The 16,700-nt window shown below is 45.0% G+C and overlaps 1 protein-coding gene across 1 annotated transcript in view; it reads right to left on the bottom strand.

Moving 5' to 3' along the window:
- Nucleotides 1-16,475, bottom strand: part of ATAD1 (ATPase family AAA domain containing 1) — a 63,768-nt gene extending 47,293 nt beyond the window's left edge. The window contains exons 1-2 of the mRNA XM_020974962.2: nt 16,321-16,475; nt 13,076-13,218 (exon numbers count right to left, since the gene is read on the bottom strand). The gene's annotated coding sequence lies outside the window, so the exon portion shown is untranslated. The remainder of the gene's footprint in view (nt 1-13,075; nt 13,219-16,320) is intronic.
- Between the last annotated feature and the right edge of the window lie 225 nt (nt 16,476-16,700).

Below are 16,700 nucleotides of genomic sequence, written 5' to 3'. Positions count from 1 at the left end.
TTGCAACATCTCTAAAATACACCCCCTTCTCTCTTCTGATGCTGCTCTACCCTGGTGAAGGTTATCCTCATCTCACACCTGGACTGTTGCAATAGCCTGCTGGTGAATCTGCTTGCCTCAAGTCTCTTTCCACTCCAATTCATCCTCCATTCAACTATTGAGTATACTAGTGCCAGAAATGTTGAATTGATTGTACAAAACCTGCTGTCTTCTTTTCCTGCTTCAAGAAACTGAGGCATGGCCAGGGAAGGAGCTCTCTTTGGTCCATGAGAAGAGTCACATTGATGTCCTCATCAATTCCTTATGGCCTATTCCACCTGAACTCATAAGACTTCGTGCAGAAGCAATGGTAAAAATTGTGAATGTGGACTATATTGTCCTGGATAGTAAATCTCAAGTTAAGCTCACTTGGGACAGCTAGGTGGTGCAGTGGATAGAACTCTGGCCTTGGAGTCAGGAGGACCTGAGTTCAAATGTGACTTCAGACACTTGACACTTAATAGCTATGTGACCTTGAGCAAGTCACTTAACCCCGATTGCCTCACAAGCAAAAAAAAAAGTTAACCTCACTTTCCAATCTCTTTTGACACTTTTGGGGGGAAAAAATCCTTCAAAACTTATGACAAGGCTTGGACTTGGTGGGTTGAATGCAAAAGCCTTTCTATGTGCATTAAGGTGAGTTTGAGATTTCCCAAGGCGGTTGTTAGTGTTGGCAGGAAAGTGGGCACTGTGGCTCTGATATGTCCAGAGCCTCTAATGCTCACTAGGGTATCAGCACTGATTAAAACTCATACTAGGCTTTTTGGAGTTTTCATGCAGTAAGCTGGCACCAACTTCTTCACAAATTGTCATCCATGCTGACCATTCAGATGCTTACAAAGGGACAGAGGTAAGAGCCATCAGGGGACATCATGAGCATTCTAACTTTTCAACCTTGAAACTGGATCTCGATGTATTTGGGAATTTCCTAGGACCAAATGAGTGGAAGAGTAGGTCGAGCCTGAAACTCATTGCACAATCAGGATGTGATCAAGGTGTGCCCCATAGAATCCAGCTTACTGACTCCCAACCACTCAGAGAAAGATCTAGAAGCTTCTGTCTCTCATGGAAAACCACAGAAACCGTCTCAAAAAAATATGCTGGTCAATGACATAATCACAGAATCTAGCAGCCCTTAGGCATCTCCCATTGTGGTGGTGCCAGAGAATGAACAGAAAGTTATGGATATGTGCAGATTGTCAAAATTTGAACAAAAGGAGCAAATACTATATCACAGGTACGAGATACCCTGGACTGTCCACTAGGCAGCCAGTCCTTTTGCATCTCGGACTTATGTAATGAGTACTGCCAGTTCTCTATGTCCAAGGAAGACAAGGGAAAGACTGCTTTCATCTGGTTTTTCCCAGTTTGAGTGTGTGCCCCAGAGGATCTTGGGGGGCACCAACCATGTTCTGATTGCTAATGATGAAAGAAGTTGGGGCTATGAACCACCTAGACCAATCTTCATCCTCCTCCCTGGCTGTGCCTCTGCTTTAGCAGACTTGGATATCATGCCTCATCTGCCCTGGAATGTCCCTCTGCTATGTCGGTCCCGTTCTCCCATTGGTGGGTTCCTTCTGGGGCCTCCATTTGGGGGAGAGGCCCAGGCTGGCCACCCTTCATTCCCTTCTTGCCTGTGTTTCTGGCTTTCTGGACGTCAACATAATTTCTGCTCCCCCCTTTTCTAACGTCCTTGTGTGTCTTCCGCCATTAGAATGTGAGCTCCTTTAAGTCAGGGACTGTCTTTTTCTTTGTATTTGTAGCCCCAGCTGTTTAGCACAGTGCCTGGCATGTAGTAATTACTTAATGCAGTAAATGTTTGTTGCTTCATCTAGAAGAAGGAGGGGTACCCTGGTAAATGTTTAACAAATGGCTCTTTTAAGTTTCATCTGCATTATCTTAAATCCAGCCATCAACAAAATAACAAATGAAGCTGCAGGTTATAGTGTTTGCTGATTTCTGAGGTGTGCATGCTCGCAATGAAAATGTAATAATCAGCTCTCATTGTGGGGTTTGGGGGTTCTGGCACACCCGGCATAGAAGTGTATGTATACCTTTGTCATTGTCTTTGGTAAGGCACTGAAGGACTATGAGGAGGGCCTGAGTAGTGCATCCTGTTGGCTGGAGGAAGCTGGTGTGAAGCAGCCAACTGACACGTGCCAATTTTTCAGAGCTTCTATGAAATAAATATTTGGTCCATATTCCAGCAAGGTGTGAGCACTGACCTAGAGGAGGGAGAAGCCCTTCTGACATGTGTATGCCCATAGAATCTTAGAGACTTTCGTTTTCTGGGATTTGATGGTTATTATCTCAAGTTTGTTAAGAGCTATGCTGGCATGGCTAAATCATCAAATGACCACATCTGTGCACACATGACTGAAGAGAGCCAGAACCAAAAAGGCAAGAAAGGTAAAATTGCCTTTTGGAGATGGGCAGACGAAAAAATGTGAAAAAGCCTTCAAGGACTTCATCAGATTCTTTACCCATGTACCAGCATTGGCTTGTGCAGACCCAAGAAAAACATGGATTCTCCACACAGAGGCCGGCCTGGAAGATTTGGGAGCTGTCCTGTACCAAGAAAGCAGTCTGCGCCAGAGGCCAACTGCATTGGCCAGCAGAGGCTTGACTGTCAGTGAATCTCGTTACCCTGTCCGCAGTCTTGAGATCTGAGCTTTGAAGTGGGTTATTACTGCGAAGGCCAAGAGCAAAACTCCTAGTAAGACTCAAACAACATGATATCTGTAAGACATTTAGTGCAGTTCCTGGCACATAGTAGGCATCATAAAAATGCTTATTCCCTTCCTCCCCTCCCCCCGGGAATGGACTGATAATAATCTGTTGCCGTATTTTGGCCAGTATCATGTTGGATGCTGCTTGCCAGAGGAGGGCGGCAGCCTTGGCCAATTATGATTTGAGATAGCTAGCTCGATTGATAGATGGTGGGTGGATGCATAGATAGATGGATAGATAGATAGATGGGGATAGATAAAAGTATTTGTGAAGCACTCGCTATGTGCCAGGACTGAGGATGCAAAAACAAGATGGCACCCACTGTGAAGGAGCTCACAGTCGAATGAGGGAGGACAACAGAGAAAGGGGTGCAGGAAATAGAGAGGGGACAAAGTAGCCACGGTGTAGGTGGAGCAGATCAGAGGGTGAACTGGGAGCAGCGTGGCTAGGGCTTGTGATAGGGCAGTTCCAAATAAGTTAGAGGTCTGTTAAGACTAATGTGGATCCAGATACTTTTCCCAGAATACCAGAAAGTACTAGAGTTTGGGTGATACCAGAAGAAAGTGTTAGAGCAATCTATGATACTCAGAGAGGGAGGAGGAAGAGAACACATTAATTAAGCACCTACCATGTGCTAAGTACTTTAGGAATGTTATCTCATTTTAACAACCGGATGGAAATATAACTGAGAGGTGATGATTCCAAACCTCTTAAATTCCAATTCCCTATCTCTTCCCAGAGGTGGAAATTATAGTCTCACTTGAGAAAGGGTGGGCCAGATCCTAGATCATATCTATCTGAATAAATGCTTGGAACAAACCACCGGGGTCCCAGTGGCTCAGTTTAGACGCTTACACTTTCTCTCCAGCCTCATCTTTTCCTACCTTTGCACCAAGTAACTTTGTATGTGATGGTTGGACTAAATGATATCTAAGGTCCCTTTCAGCTCTAAATCCTATAACTCTATAACCCCGTAATCCCTCTGGTGATGCTACATGGCTGCAAATTGTAGAGCCCTACATTCTCTGAAGAATGAAAATTAAAGATGACTTGTGGTCAGGAGAAGGGGGCAAGTACCATATTACTGGTGATTACTTTCAAACAAGGTATAGGGGAAATATGTTATCAAGGACAAAGGGGGCTGGAAAGGGAAAAGGTGGGAAGGCCACCTAGCCAAGAGTCATAGATGGACAGTCCAAAGGCAGCATTGGCACACAGATGAAGGCTTCAGCAAAGATAGACGTAAAGGCAGAGTTACAAAGGATGAAAAGTGGTGGGTGGATCATGATCAGTGACCTGTTCACATAGATGAGATCATAAACTCGCTGAGTAGGACCTCTCACCTATTGGGAGAACCTACAAACGTAAGGCAGCAGAAAGAGACAGATATAGAAGCAAGAAATACCTTTACAGGAAGCACGAACTCTGGCAGCAGAGAGAAGAGCCCACCATAGATTCAAGAGAGAGCATGCCCTGGAAATTGAGAGGAGTATATCTGTGGAGTGCAGCTGAACAACTTAGCAGGAAGGGACACTATACCCAGTGGGGAGGATATTACAAGAAGAGAAAAGACATTTGGACCCTACAGTCCCATGCATGAGTTGCCTTGGCCACTTGTATTCCTTATGTGTATTCCTCATTACAACTGTCTGTGCTTACTCCTCTTCAGAAGCCATTTGTATTTGTGGAAAAGTGTGCCTGTGATTTATGGGGGCAAATATATATTAATTATATTATATTATGTTATATAGTGTTATAGTTGCTATTTTTTTGTCACCTAATTAAATGCTTTTGCTCTGAACTAATTATGTCTATAGGCTGACTACTAAAGGTAAGCTTACTAGTGGGGACTCATGCGCTTATGTGTTTTAGATATGTAGTTTCCTTCCTCTCCACTTCTGGTCCCTTCCCTTTACTCCTCCTCCCTACCTTCTTCATGGCCATCTAGCTGATTTCCTATTGTGAACCTTGGTTTTCCTCTCACCTTTCTTCTAATAACGTTCTGAGGAGAACGTTTGGTGAGAGTTCAAGGGCCCCAGTGCTTCCCCTCTGCTAAGATCAGGGCTTGGAGCCACCCTCAGAATCTCAGTCAGTCAACAAGAATTTATTGAGTTTCTTCTGTGTTCCATGCATTATACTAGGATGTAAAGAGAAAACAGAAAAGACTTCCTGCCCTCAGGAACAAGTAACGACAATAATAATACAGTATATTTTGTTTTAGTGAGTTGCCTAGGGCCTTGGGATATGAAATAATTTCCCCAGGATCACATACGGCTAGTGTGTTAAGGAACTGGCCTCTCTGTCTCTTATACCTGGGTGCTTATATAGACATATATGCATGTGGACCATATGGTCCACCAGTCAAGAGTTTGTGTAACTTTTTAAAACTACGTCATCCTTAAATGAACACTAGGTGGCACCACAGTGCATAGAGCACCAGGCCTAGATTTGGGAAGACTTATCTGAGTTCAAATCTGGCCTCAGATAATTACAAGATGTGGGACCCTGGGCAAGTCATGCCATCCCGTTTGCCTCGGTTCCTTATCTGTAAAATGGGCTGGAGAAGGAAATAGCAAACCACTCCAGCGTCTTTGCCAAGAAAACCCCAAAAGGGGTCACAAAGAGTTGGATGTGACTGAAACCATTCAACAACCTCCTTAAATGCTTCAATATGAAGTTTGATATTTTTATATAACAGGTTATTGTAAAATAGGATCCTGTGTTTCTCTTTTTTTTTCAATTCCTGCTACTGAAAAAAATAGGTGCATTAACATTGGCTTTAGATTAATCACGATAAGTCAAATTATTATTATTATTATTATTATTGGGGGAGAAGATTCAGATTGGTAAATGAATGGGAGTCACCCTGGGGAGTGTCTCAGCCCCAGTAGTAACCAGAGCTAACATTTCCTTAGGGTTTTAAGGCTTGCAAGCTGCCTCTAAGTGTGCATGCCTGAACAAAGCTGTAAGCTTTGGGGAGGAGGGCCCTGGGCTCAGCTGAGGCTCTGCAGAGTGACTTTCGAGCTCTGTGGTGGGACTTTAGCATGAACGCAGATCTGAGACTTGTCATCTAAATGGAAGAAGAGCAAGCATGAGCTGTTCGTTCTCAATTCTCATGAAAGCAGATTGATCAATGGGGCCCCAACAGGGCCAGGATGTTCTGGTTCCTAATATGCCCTTCCTCTGTATCCTCCAAAGGATTTCTCTGTAAATTGGCTAATCTTATACTCTGATTTATGTGACTCCAGGAAAAAAAAATGTCCTTGAGAGTCTTGGCAAAAAACATGTGTCAGAACTTGGTATTTAGTGAATTGTGCTTTCAGTGGACTGAGGGGCAAGAGAGGTAATCTGGGATGAGAAGACCTGGGCTCCATTCTCGAGTCTACAACTGTGTGAATTTGGACAAATCACTTCATCTGGGCCTCCTTGGAAAAATGAGGAGATGGAACTACGTAACCTGTAAGCTCCCTTCTGGCTTTCAGTCTCCGATACATAGATAGATAGATAGACAGACAGACAGACAGACAGACAGACAGACAGACAGATAGATAGAATGAACATTAAATTACTTTTTAAAATGAGTTTTATTGACCTTTTTTTACATTACCATATATTCCTCTTCCCAGAGAACCATTTTATATTACAAATACTATTATTTAAAGACAAAAAAAATAGCCCACAAAAATCAATCTAACTGATCAGTTCATTAAAAATATGAGCAACGTGCCCTATTCTGCATCAGTTCTTATAGATCTCTCCCTGCTCCTCCGTGTTCATTATTTCTCACAGCACAGTAACATTCTATTATATCCATGTACCAGTTTGTTTCTAGTTCTTTGCTACTATGAAAAGGGCTACTATTTTGTAGGGACATTCTTATCAGTGGCTTTCCTGAAATATAAGCTTAGTGGTAGGATCTCTGGGTCAGAGGGTATGGACAGTGTAGTCACTTTATTTGCATAATTCTAAATTGCTTTCCAAAATAGTTCTACTGATTCACAGGTCCACCAACAATGCACTAGTATGCTTTAGATTGAGCATTTATTAAGTGCTTACTATGTGTCAGGTACTATATTATGGTCCTGTGACTTTAAGATGGCACCAGACCTGTTTCTCTATTTATCAACTAAGGTGCTCTAGTTGATAATTCCAAGAATCACATAGGCCAACATGGGAAAGAGCTTTTCTGGTTAGGAAACACTTATAAAAGCAGAGGTTCTTAACCTGGTTTTGTGTCATGGACCTCTTTGAAAGCTATAGACCCCTTCTCAGAAGAATGTTTTTTGAATGCATAAAATAAAATTCATAGTAGATTATAAGGAACCAATTATATTAGATACAGTTAGCAATTTTTTTCAAACAAATTCACAGAGCCCAGTTTAAGAACTCCTGGACCAGAGCCTTTCCCTAAACCTATCAACAGTATAGTACAGTGGATAGAGTTCTACATCTGGAATCAAATGACCTGGGTTCAAATCGTAGCAGTTACCACTTGTATGACCCTCAGCAAGTCACACTCTTTCTAGACCTCAGTTTCCTCATTTGCAAAATGAGAAGGTTAGAATAGAAGGCCTCTAACTTCCCCTCCCACCTACCTCCAACTCTAAGTCTGTGAATCTATAATATTTAGGCTTGAATTATCCTGGAGTCATTTTTTATTAAATTAAAAATACTAAGGAATGTCAGTGATGAAAAGAAAGGCCTGATATCCACCATTTGTAGTGGTGTTCTTTGTATAGCAAAGAACTGGAAACCAAGCAGATGCCCATCAGTTGGGCTAACCGAGCTGTGGTTCATGAATGTCATGGGACTTCCCTGTGGGATAAGAAATGATGAACAAAGTAAAAGTCTTCTTCAGCTCTGTGTCCCGGGAGGAGCTCTAATAAGAATTTGGTGCTTCTGCTAGGTTAGGGTATTTTTTATTATTATTATTATTATTATTATTATTATTATTTTGTTGTTCAGTTGTTTCAAATGTGTCTGACTCTTTATGACCCCAGTTGGGGTTTTCTTGACGATACTGGAGGGGTTTGTTATTTCCTTCTCCAGCCCATTTTACAGATGAGGAACTGAGGCAAACAGAGTGAAGTGACTTAGCCAGGGTCACAGAGCTAGTACGTGTCTGAGGCTGGATTTGAACTCAGGAAGAGGAGTCTTCCTGACTCTAGGCCTGCCAGTCTATCTACTGTGCCATCTAACTGCCCCCCCCCTTTTAATAGCTAGCATTTATATAGTGCTTTAAGATTTTCAAAGCACTTTACAAATATTTAATCCTCATGACAAGCAGGGAGGTAGGTATTTCCTTGAGAAAAGCTTGTGGTTGGACCAGACCCACCTTCTCCCAGCCACACAGCCTGAGCCATCACTACATGCACTTTCATTTCAGCTTCACCAGAGTCTCTGCTACCTGGCCCTGGCCTTTGTTTCTGCTAGGCTGGTACTCAAGGCATGCCTGGAAAACCATCTGAGCCAAACAGTTTCACTCAAAAGCCATCACTCGATAGCAAAGGAATTAAGGCAGCTTTGCCAATTAGCCAGGGCTTTAAAAAAAAATCCCAGGACGGTGGCATGACATCATAAAAATAGAAAGCAGAAGCCCTGGTTCAAGCCCTCTATTCAAACTCGCCACACTCAGCCAGGTGCAGCCTTTAGGATTGTACAGGAAGCATTGATGAAGATTTTGTGAGTGGGTGTCAAAATGTTCAGTTAACATTTAGAAGTATGGTGTGAGCATAATTTAGAATTATGCAAATAAAGTGACTACATTGTCCAGACCCTTTGACCTCGAGATCTTACCACTAAGCTTATATCCCAGGAAGGCCACCGATAAGAAGAATGTCCCTACAAAATAGTAGCTGTTTTCATGGTAGCAAAGAACTAGAAACAAAGTAGATGCCCTTTGACTGGGGAACGGCTAAACAAACTGGTACATGAACATAACAGAATGTTACTATGCTGTGAGAAATGATGAACACGGATTAAAAAATCATCCTCCAGTGAGACAGAAATAGCTGTCGGACTTCCTCGTGGATGTTTCCTACCATTCAACATCCTGGATTAGGCTCAGCCTCCTGCTGCTCCGCTCTTCTCTCTCCCCCATTCGGCTGACCTAGCCTCCATGCAGCTGAAAAGGTGATACTCCCAAAGCCTGAGGTCAATCTTAGCATTCCTCTGCCCTAGAAACGTCAGTAGTTTTCTATTGCCTCTGGATTCAAATACAAAATCCGCTGTTTGGCATTTACAGCCCTTGGAAATCTGGCTCCGACCCACCTTTCAAGGCTCCCCTCACCTTACTTCTCTGTATTCGCTTGATGGTTCAGCCAGACTGTCCTCCTTGTAATGCACCATCCTATCTCCCACCTCCACACCTTTGCCAGGTTTTCTCTCACCTCATTCCCTCTGCCTCCCAGCATACCTGTCTTTCTCCAAGTCTCACCCAGAGTGCCATCTTACTAGAGGCCCATCCTAATCCCTCTACTTGTTTCTCCTCTTTCGTCCATAATATTTTCCATTGATTCTATACTTGACATAGCTTCCTAGGAGCTAGGAAGGCCTGAGGTCAAGTGCTACTCTGACCCATACAGGCCATAGTACTCTGGGCAAGTCACTTAATCTCTCAACGCCCAAGGCAACTTTCCAGGGATAAGATGCAGAGAAGGCGCTGGCTGCTTTGTGAGAGGAAGTTCCTTACCTGGGAGTTCCTTATATCAGCGCAATCACAGGCCCAGGCTAGGCAATGGGGTTAAGTGACTTGCCCAGGGTCACACAGCTAGTAAGTATTATGTGTCTGAGACAGGATTTGAACTCAGGTCCTTCTGACTCCAAGGCCCGGAGCTCTATCCACTGTACCACCTCGCTGCCCCCTCCCTACTATCTTCATATAGGTTAATAAATGCTTGTTGAATGAATAATAGTTTCCACAGAATGTTGGTGAGGGCAGGAAAAACTCAGACTTCTTCAGATCTGTTATATTCATCCAGAATTTATTTAGCCATTAATATCCTTAATACAAGTGCTATACCAAGAGTTCACCTGGATGTCATCCCAGGTTTTAAAAACTTATAACAGAAGGAATAAAATGTTATTGAAGCAACATGGGAGTGAGCAAACCCACATCCCATGGACTACGGACAATGCAGCGGACAGATCTAGAATTAGAGCCAGAGGTGCTGGGTTCAAATTCTAGCAGTGCCAGACTCACTTCACTACCCTCAGTTTCCTCATCCATAAAATGGGTTAGACTTGATGACCTCTCCTGGCTCCTTCTAGCCCTCAATTGCCCAGCCTCACCATTAGAAAGCACCTCTGGGGTCACGGAGACTGACGTGGTGCTGAACAAAATCCCCTCTGTGGTATAGGTGACAGGTGCTCGTTCAGCCTCTGTTTAATGACTGAAAGTGACAGGAAGTCCGATTTGGCTTCTTTGCAATTCCCCCTAGTCCAGCGCACTGGGGCCAAGCAGCTATTCCTCTTCCACGTGACAGCCCTTCCAAGATGCCCGTGTGCCCCCTGAACTCTTCTCCTCTTGAGCTGAAACCTTGCCAGTTCGTAAATCTTGGATTCTAAGGGGCAGCTGCGGGGGAAGGGGGTGAGGGACAGACTTCCCTAGAAGAGCCAGAACTAACTAGGGCCAGGCTGATAGATTACGCTCCCGTGAAAATGCGTGAAGACGTGGGCAGAGGCGCCCAGCAGTTTCGTGAGGATTGTTTCCTGCGTCCGTGATCCCACCAGGAGATGAGTCTACTACATGTGGTCTCTGTGCATACAGCTGTGCTCTTATATCTGGGGTGATACTTACTCCCCCCCCCCAGGAGTAGTAATGGCTGGCTGACACGCACCCACAGACGGTGGTCGTGCGCTGGATGGGACTTGCAGGGACAGTTTTCGGCGGGGGTGGTAGGGTAGGGGGGAAGGCGAGCAGCAGCCGGAACGCAGCTCACAAAGGCCACCAGCACTGTCCTCCCCCTCCTCACACTTACCGTTACTGAGCGCCTCCCCGAAGCTCATTAAAGCTCTAAGTTGCTTTGCAAGATGCCTGCATTATGTTTTAGGGACGTGACGGGAATGGAAAATCGCCTATTCACCCCCACCCTCTAGAGGTGTGCCTGAGCACCTCCCAAGAACTGATCGTTAAATTTTCAGTGTGCACGTTTACAAGTCAGAAATCACCGAAGGCGGCAAATGCGGGCTGGCTCTGTTGTTTCCTTAGCTGATTGTCTGGACTTAAGAAGGTGACGGGGAAAATGTTCATGGCGCATATTCTACTCAAAAGTGGGGTGAATACATTTTCGGAGGGGGAGAGCTGGCTCTTAAATGTTTGCCAGCATGCCCCTGCCCAGCCTCAAGAAAGCCTGGAAAAACGTCTACTGATGATAGGGGAATGGGGAATGGCCTGAAGAAAACAAAATCGTTGGCCTGGAGAGCTCAGCCTGGACGTGACTTGCGGGGGAGGGGCTGATTCAGAAAAAAAGCTGAAAAGATACAGGTCATCCCGTTCGCGTTTTAACCTTTCAATAGAGCGAATCCGGCACAGCCCGATAGATGGCAGCAGGCTGCTTCCGCGAAGTCTTCCCTGATTCCTTTTCGACTAGAAGCCATATCTTCCTCCTCTGACCGCAGAGTTCTTTGTACTTAGACATTTATTATGTTGGTATCAACATATGGGCATGTCTTATCGCGCCTACTGGACTGCAGTGGCCACAAGACCAGGGACCTCGAAGTCAACATGGCCCAAACCACTCCTCACCTGTCCTGCTGACCCTACTCCCCTTCTGCCCTCCCGGCTCTGTGTGTGGCTTCACCATTGGCTGGTCTCCCACGGACGAAGCCTTGGCACCGTCTCGGATCCTTCACATATGCTGCACTGCGGAGTCCAGCCACGTCCAGCTCTGTAGTGCTTCAGAGCTGCTGTGTCCTCTCTCACCAACACAATGCAAGCTCTAATTTCCACCTGCCTGGATTATTGCAGGAGCTTCCTCATCGGGCTTCCTGCCTGTAATCGGTCAATCAAGAGAGGCCATGTGGCCAGTTGGGTAGCGCACTGGACCTGGAGTTAGGAGGCCCTGAGCTCAATGCCTGCCTCAGACACTTGCTGGCTGTGTGACCCTGCCCAAGTCCGGCCAAAGGGAACGGAGGTAAATGTGGTGGTTTCTAAGATCCCTTCCAGCTGTAAATCTATGATCCTGTGATGTATGAACAAGCATTTATTAAATGCCTACTGTATGCCAGGCACTGTGCTAAGCACTGGGGAAACAAAGAAAAAGCCCAAACAGCCCCTGCCCTCAAAGAGCTTACATTCTGATGGGGTGGCAACAAATCCATACATCAGAATATTCAAGATACATATAGAGTACATACAAGATGGCCTTAGAGAAGAAGGCATTAGCAGCTGGGAGCACTGGAAAACATGACCTTGAACCTTCCCAAGTGACTAGGGGCTATCGTTGGAATGGAACTAGCATAGAATCAAGTGATTGTCAGGTGGGATTCCAGAATGATAGTTGGTAATGAATGGTTCCCTGTTAGACGGTTAGCTCCGTGTGGGCAGTGACCTTCTCCTCCAAATGCTACTTTATTTTCCCAGAACCCAATCTGTTATTATTTCTCTTCCCCCACATCTTGCACACTCCATTATTTATTTATGTGTGTATGTGTGTATGTGTGTAGTATGTATGTGTGGCTAGTAATAGGAGAATATCAATGTTGTATACATATTCACGCATGTACGTACACGTGCATATCGATGTGTTTGTGTAGAGATACAGCCAGTTATATGTGACCATCAGTGTTTTATACATATATGTGCATGTGTATGTAGACATGTGTACACAAGTCCATACAAGAACATCAATGTAAGGAGCTCCCAGAGACAGAACATCTTGTATCCGCCCATATCACCACCTGCTCTCCAGTTTATAGTTTGAGGTGCTTCCCCTGAGAAGTTAAATGACGTGCCTTGAATCAGAATCAATCCACATGCATCTATTAAGGTGGACCGACCCAGGAAGGGTGGGAGGGAAGTCTGAGAAGCCTACAGAGATACTCCTTGACCGTCTTCAGTTCAAAAAACCATGTGGAAGCTAGGGGTGACCTATACCTGGCCTTGCGTGACTGAGGGGCTGGTACCATGTGACAATAAAAAACATTCTGATTGGCTGGGGAGCTGGAAGAACCAAGCCAGGATTTGGTGGGTCTGCACAAGGGGTGAGCCCTATCTCTTTCCCTTTATGGTTACAGGGAGCAGGGCTGAGCTTAGAAGTGGCCTGGAGAGTTGGGTAGGAGAGGGGGCAGTAGCCATATCTCCTACCTGGTCACAGTGTCTGTGATGCACCTCTGTCTCTTTGTGTTTATTATTTCTTGATTTTAGTATTCCCAGATGGAAGTGTCCAGTTGACTTTGCGAGTTTGGGAGGTCCAGAGACCTTATCTGAGGTCCCATCGATGGTCAGAGCTGAAAGACAACAGTAGCAGTGGCCATTGGAATAGTAGTGGCAGGTGGTGGTAACAGTGGCCGCAGACAAATGTTGAAAGATAAATCATCCAATGACAGCTTTAGGGAGAGTGAACCCCACCACCCCCTGCCCATAATAGAGATATTTACTGACTGTGGACGCAAGAAGGTTACTACTGATCCTTGCAGCCCAACAGAAAGTGAAACCTAGGAGGAACTTCCTGAAGACTCCCTGAAGGGAGAAAATGATACAGGGCCAGAAATGGGGAAGTACCTCCTTGTTACATGTGTTCTCAACTCCTGTGCCTCATTATACTCATGCTAGAAGTTTGAACTCACTTTCTGCAGGGACCTTGTGTGTACTAGGGCACAGTTTGGGGAGGCAGGTTTTATACCAATCACTCATATTGTACTTGCTGAATAAATGCTTTCATTAAAGTTAATTGTATGATTGTTAATGGGGGACACGCTAGTGGGGCTCATTAAAAACAAAGTTCACCCCCTAGGACTCTAAGAGTAATAGCATCTTCCCAAAGCAAACTGGCTTTAGGGATCCAATTTATGAGTTCAAGTGCAGCTGGCAGAGTTGTTCCCCCTTCGCCCCCCAGTAGGGGGAGCACTACTCAAAGTGCTTTATATACATTGTCTCGCTGGAATCTTACAAGGCTTGTAGTCTGAGGCAGTGGAGGAAGTGCTGAATTTGGAGTCACCGAGTCCGAGTTCAAATCCTGATTGTGCTACCTGTGGTACTTTAGGCAAATCACTTAACCTCTCTGGGAGCCATTTCTTCACCTGTGTAAGGAGTGAGATGGACTATATGACCTCAGAGGTCCCTTCACACTGCAGAACTACGATTGTATTAACAGCTCCATGCCACTGAGAAGTTTTAAAAGCGATCTTCTGGAAACAATATGTTATTAAATCTTAATTATCATCTAGGAATAGAAACATATCAGAAGTAGACAGAGGACCAGTTTTGGAGTCAGGAAAACCTGAGTTCAAGTCCTGACACATAATAGCTGTGTGACCATGGACAAATGACTTAGCCTTTCAAAGACAACTATCAGAGATTGCAAATGAGTTGTCAATATACATCAGTGTAAGAAATTTCTACACTGGGAGTTCCCCCATATTGATGAAGTCACTGGTCTGGACCAAAAACCAGTTATCTAGGAAAGAAAAGGGGCTTTCACTGGAATGGAACTAGAATAGAACCAAGTGACTGTCAGACTGGACTCCAGAATGATAGTTGGCAATGAATGGTTGCCCAGTAATTTCTTAGAGCTCTTGACTGCTCTCCCCAAGATGGGCCCCTTTTCTTTCCCCTTCCCCATTTGCTTTCTCTCTTTTTGATTTCTCAGGATGTAGTGACAATGACCCCATGCACTTTGGTCAGCCTGGGATCCAGGACTACAGAGGCTGGTGACTCTCTTTCCCCCATCCCCTTCTTCTTCCTCCCTGCTTTCTCTCCTTCTCTGTTCTCTTCAGTCCTCTCCCTTTTCCTTCTCTCCTCAAATCGATTCAATAAATATTAAATGCCTACTGTATGCCAGGCACTCTGCTGGGCACTGAGAATACAAAGAAAAATGAAACAGTCCCTGCCCTCAAGGAAATTACAGTCTCCTCATGGGCTGTGCCTTAGGTTGGCTGTAGGCACTTGTGACCCCTTCTTCAACCCACTGTTGACAGTCAAGGATGAAGGAGCTGCTGCCCCTGTCTCTCCCATTAAAATAATCCAGGGCCTGTAGATGACACTAGTCAATGATGAAATCTATTCCCAGATGGAATTTAGGCACTTTCATTTTAGAAGAACTTCAGGAGGAACACATCGCTGACCGATTGTATGATTAGCCTGATCAAGTGACAGCTGTTGGCTTCACTTCAAAGGACTGATGGGGAAATTTAAGCTTCCCTTCCCCTCCTTGATCCAGGGGAAGCAGAAGGAGGCACATCTCAGACGTGTCCAGGGTGTTCATTGTTTCCCTTAACTGTATTTTTTTAATAAGGGAAGTGTCTTGGCAGGAGAGGGGAAGATGGTCTGTTCAGAAATGAGAGATACTTAAAAAATTCATAAAATATTTATTTTTAAAATTGTGTTATCAGTTATGCTAGATTTATAAGACTGTAAGACCTACTATCCAGTTAGATTATACACGTCATGAGGCCAGGAACTACATTTTATCTAAATTTTGTATTCCCTCTATGTATCTCCCATCACTCTGCCTTCCTTCACTCAATGCTATGCACATAGCAATAAATGTTGGTTCAATTGAATGAAAACAACTTAGTTTAGAAGAGATATTTTGTCTTTTAAAAATATAACCCAAAGGTCCCATGCTGTTTGGTTGGGGGGGGGGAGGCATTTTTGGCTTTTGAAACTTTGAAAAAACCCTACTGTGCCTAAGACAAAATACCTCATGAACGATACAATGTGGGGAAGCGTGCAAGGAAAGGGCCCCTTCTCTGCTGGAGCTGTTTGCTTCGCAGTTAACAAAGGCAAGGGACCCTTGAAGACGAGTTTTGTTCCAGGGCCTAGAATGTAAATGTTGTGACTTCTCAGTAGATTTAAGCCAAGAGGGCCCTTTGGAGAGAGGAGGGGAAAGGGGGGGGTGTAGGAGATGTGTCCAGATGTTGCCTCATAGGGAAGTCTAGGAAGAATCAGAGCTTGCTGCATCCTTTCTGGGGATTCTGCAGAGCTTATATCATGCCCTCGGACTACCTCATGTTAGGGCCTTGTTGCAGGAGCATGCATGGGGCAGGAGAGCACTGTGGGAGGCCCCATAAGCAGGTGAGAAGTGGAGAAGAGTCATACTGAGAGTCAGGACAGTCCCTGTGAACGTGAGTCTGATTAGAATAGATTTTGAGCTGGAAGGACTATTGACCGAGTCCAACTCCTTCATCTTTTAGGTGGTCAAAGTAGGCCAATAGTCACACAGTAAATAGTCTAGCCAGAATTTGAACTCAAGTCCTCTGACTCCAAATCTCACATTCTTCTCTGTACTCCCCGAGACCTTACAGATGGGAAGAAAGAACAGGTGGGGAGGGGGTGTCAAGGCCGAGGCCAGACAAGCAGGTGAGGCTTTGATGGAAGGGTCACTGTACCTTTGAGCAGCTTTGAGGGGGATGGTTCTTGGGCAGCTCTCTAGTGGTTTGCTCTTTGACGACTTTTGCCCACACCGTCATCTTTCCAGTTTAGGGGCCACATGGCAGGGAACTAGTCCAGGGAGGAAGTGACATCACCTAAGCTTGGTTCACCCTGCAGCAGAGAACTTTGAAGAGGGAGGGAAGCAGCGGGTGTGACCCGAGGCCCATGTCACAATATGAGGCGCTGACTCAAGAGAAGCCCGGGGCCAGACTGACATCATTGGGCATCTCCCCAGCTTCCCTGGATGGGGCCATGGGAACACTTCTGGACTGAAGGGTGGTATGTCCATGAAGGGACTGCAATAACAGCATTGAGCCACAGGCCTAGCCTCCGGGAG

Source organism: Phascolarctos cinereus, unplaced genomic scaffold (assembly GCF_003287225.1).
Source record: "Phascolarctos cinereus isolate Bilbo 61053 unplaced genomic scaffold, phaCin_HiC Scaffold_3;HRSCAF=262, whole genome shotgun sequence".
Classification (NCBI taxonomy): Eukaryota; Metazoa; Chordata; class Mammalia; order Diprotodontia; family Phascolarctidae; genus Phascolarctos; species Phascolarctos cinereus.
The sequence above is the reverse complement of the archived record's forward strand: the minus strand, read 5'-3'. Positions and strand labels throughout refer to the sequence as shown.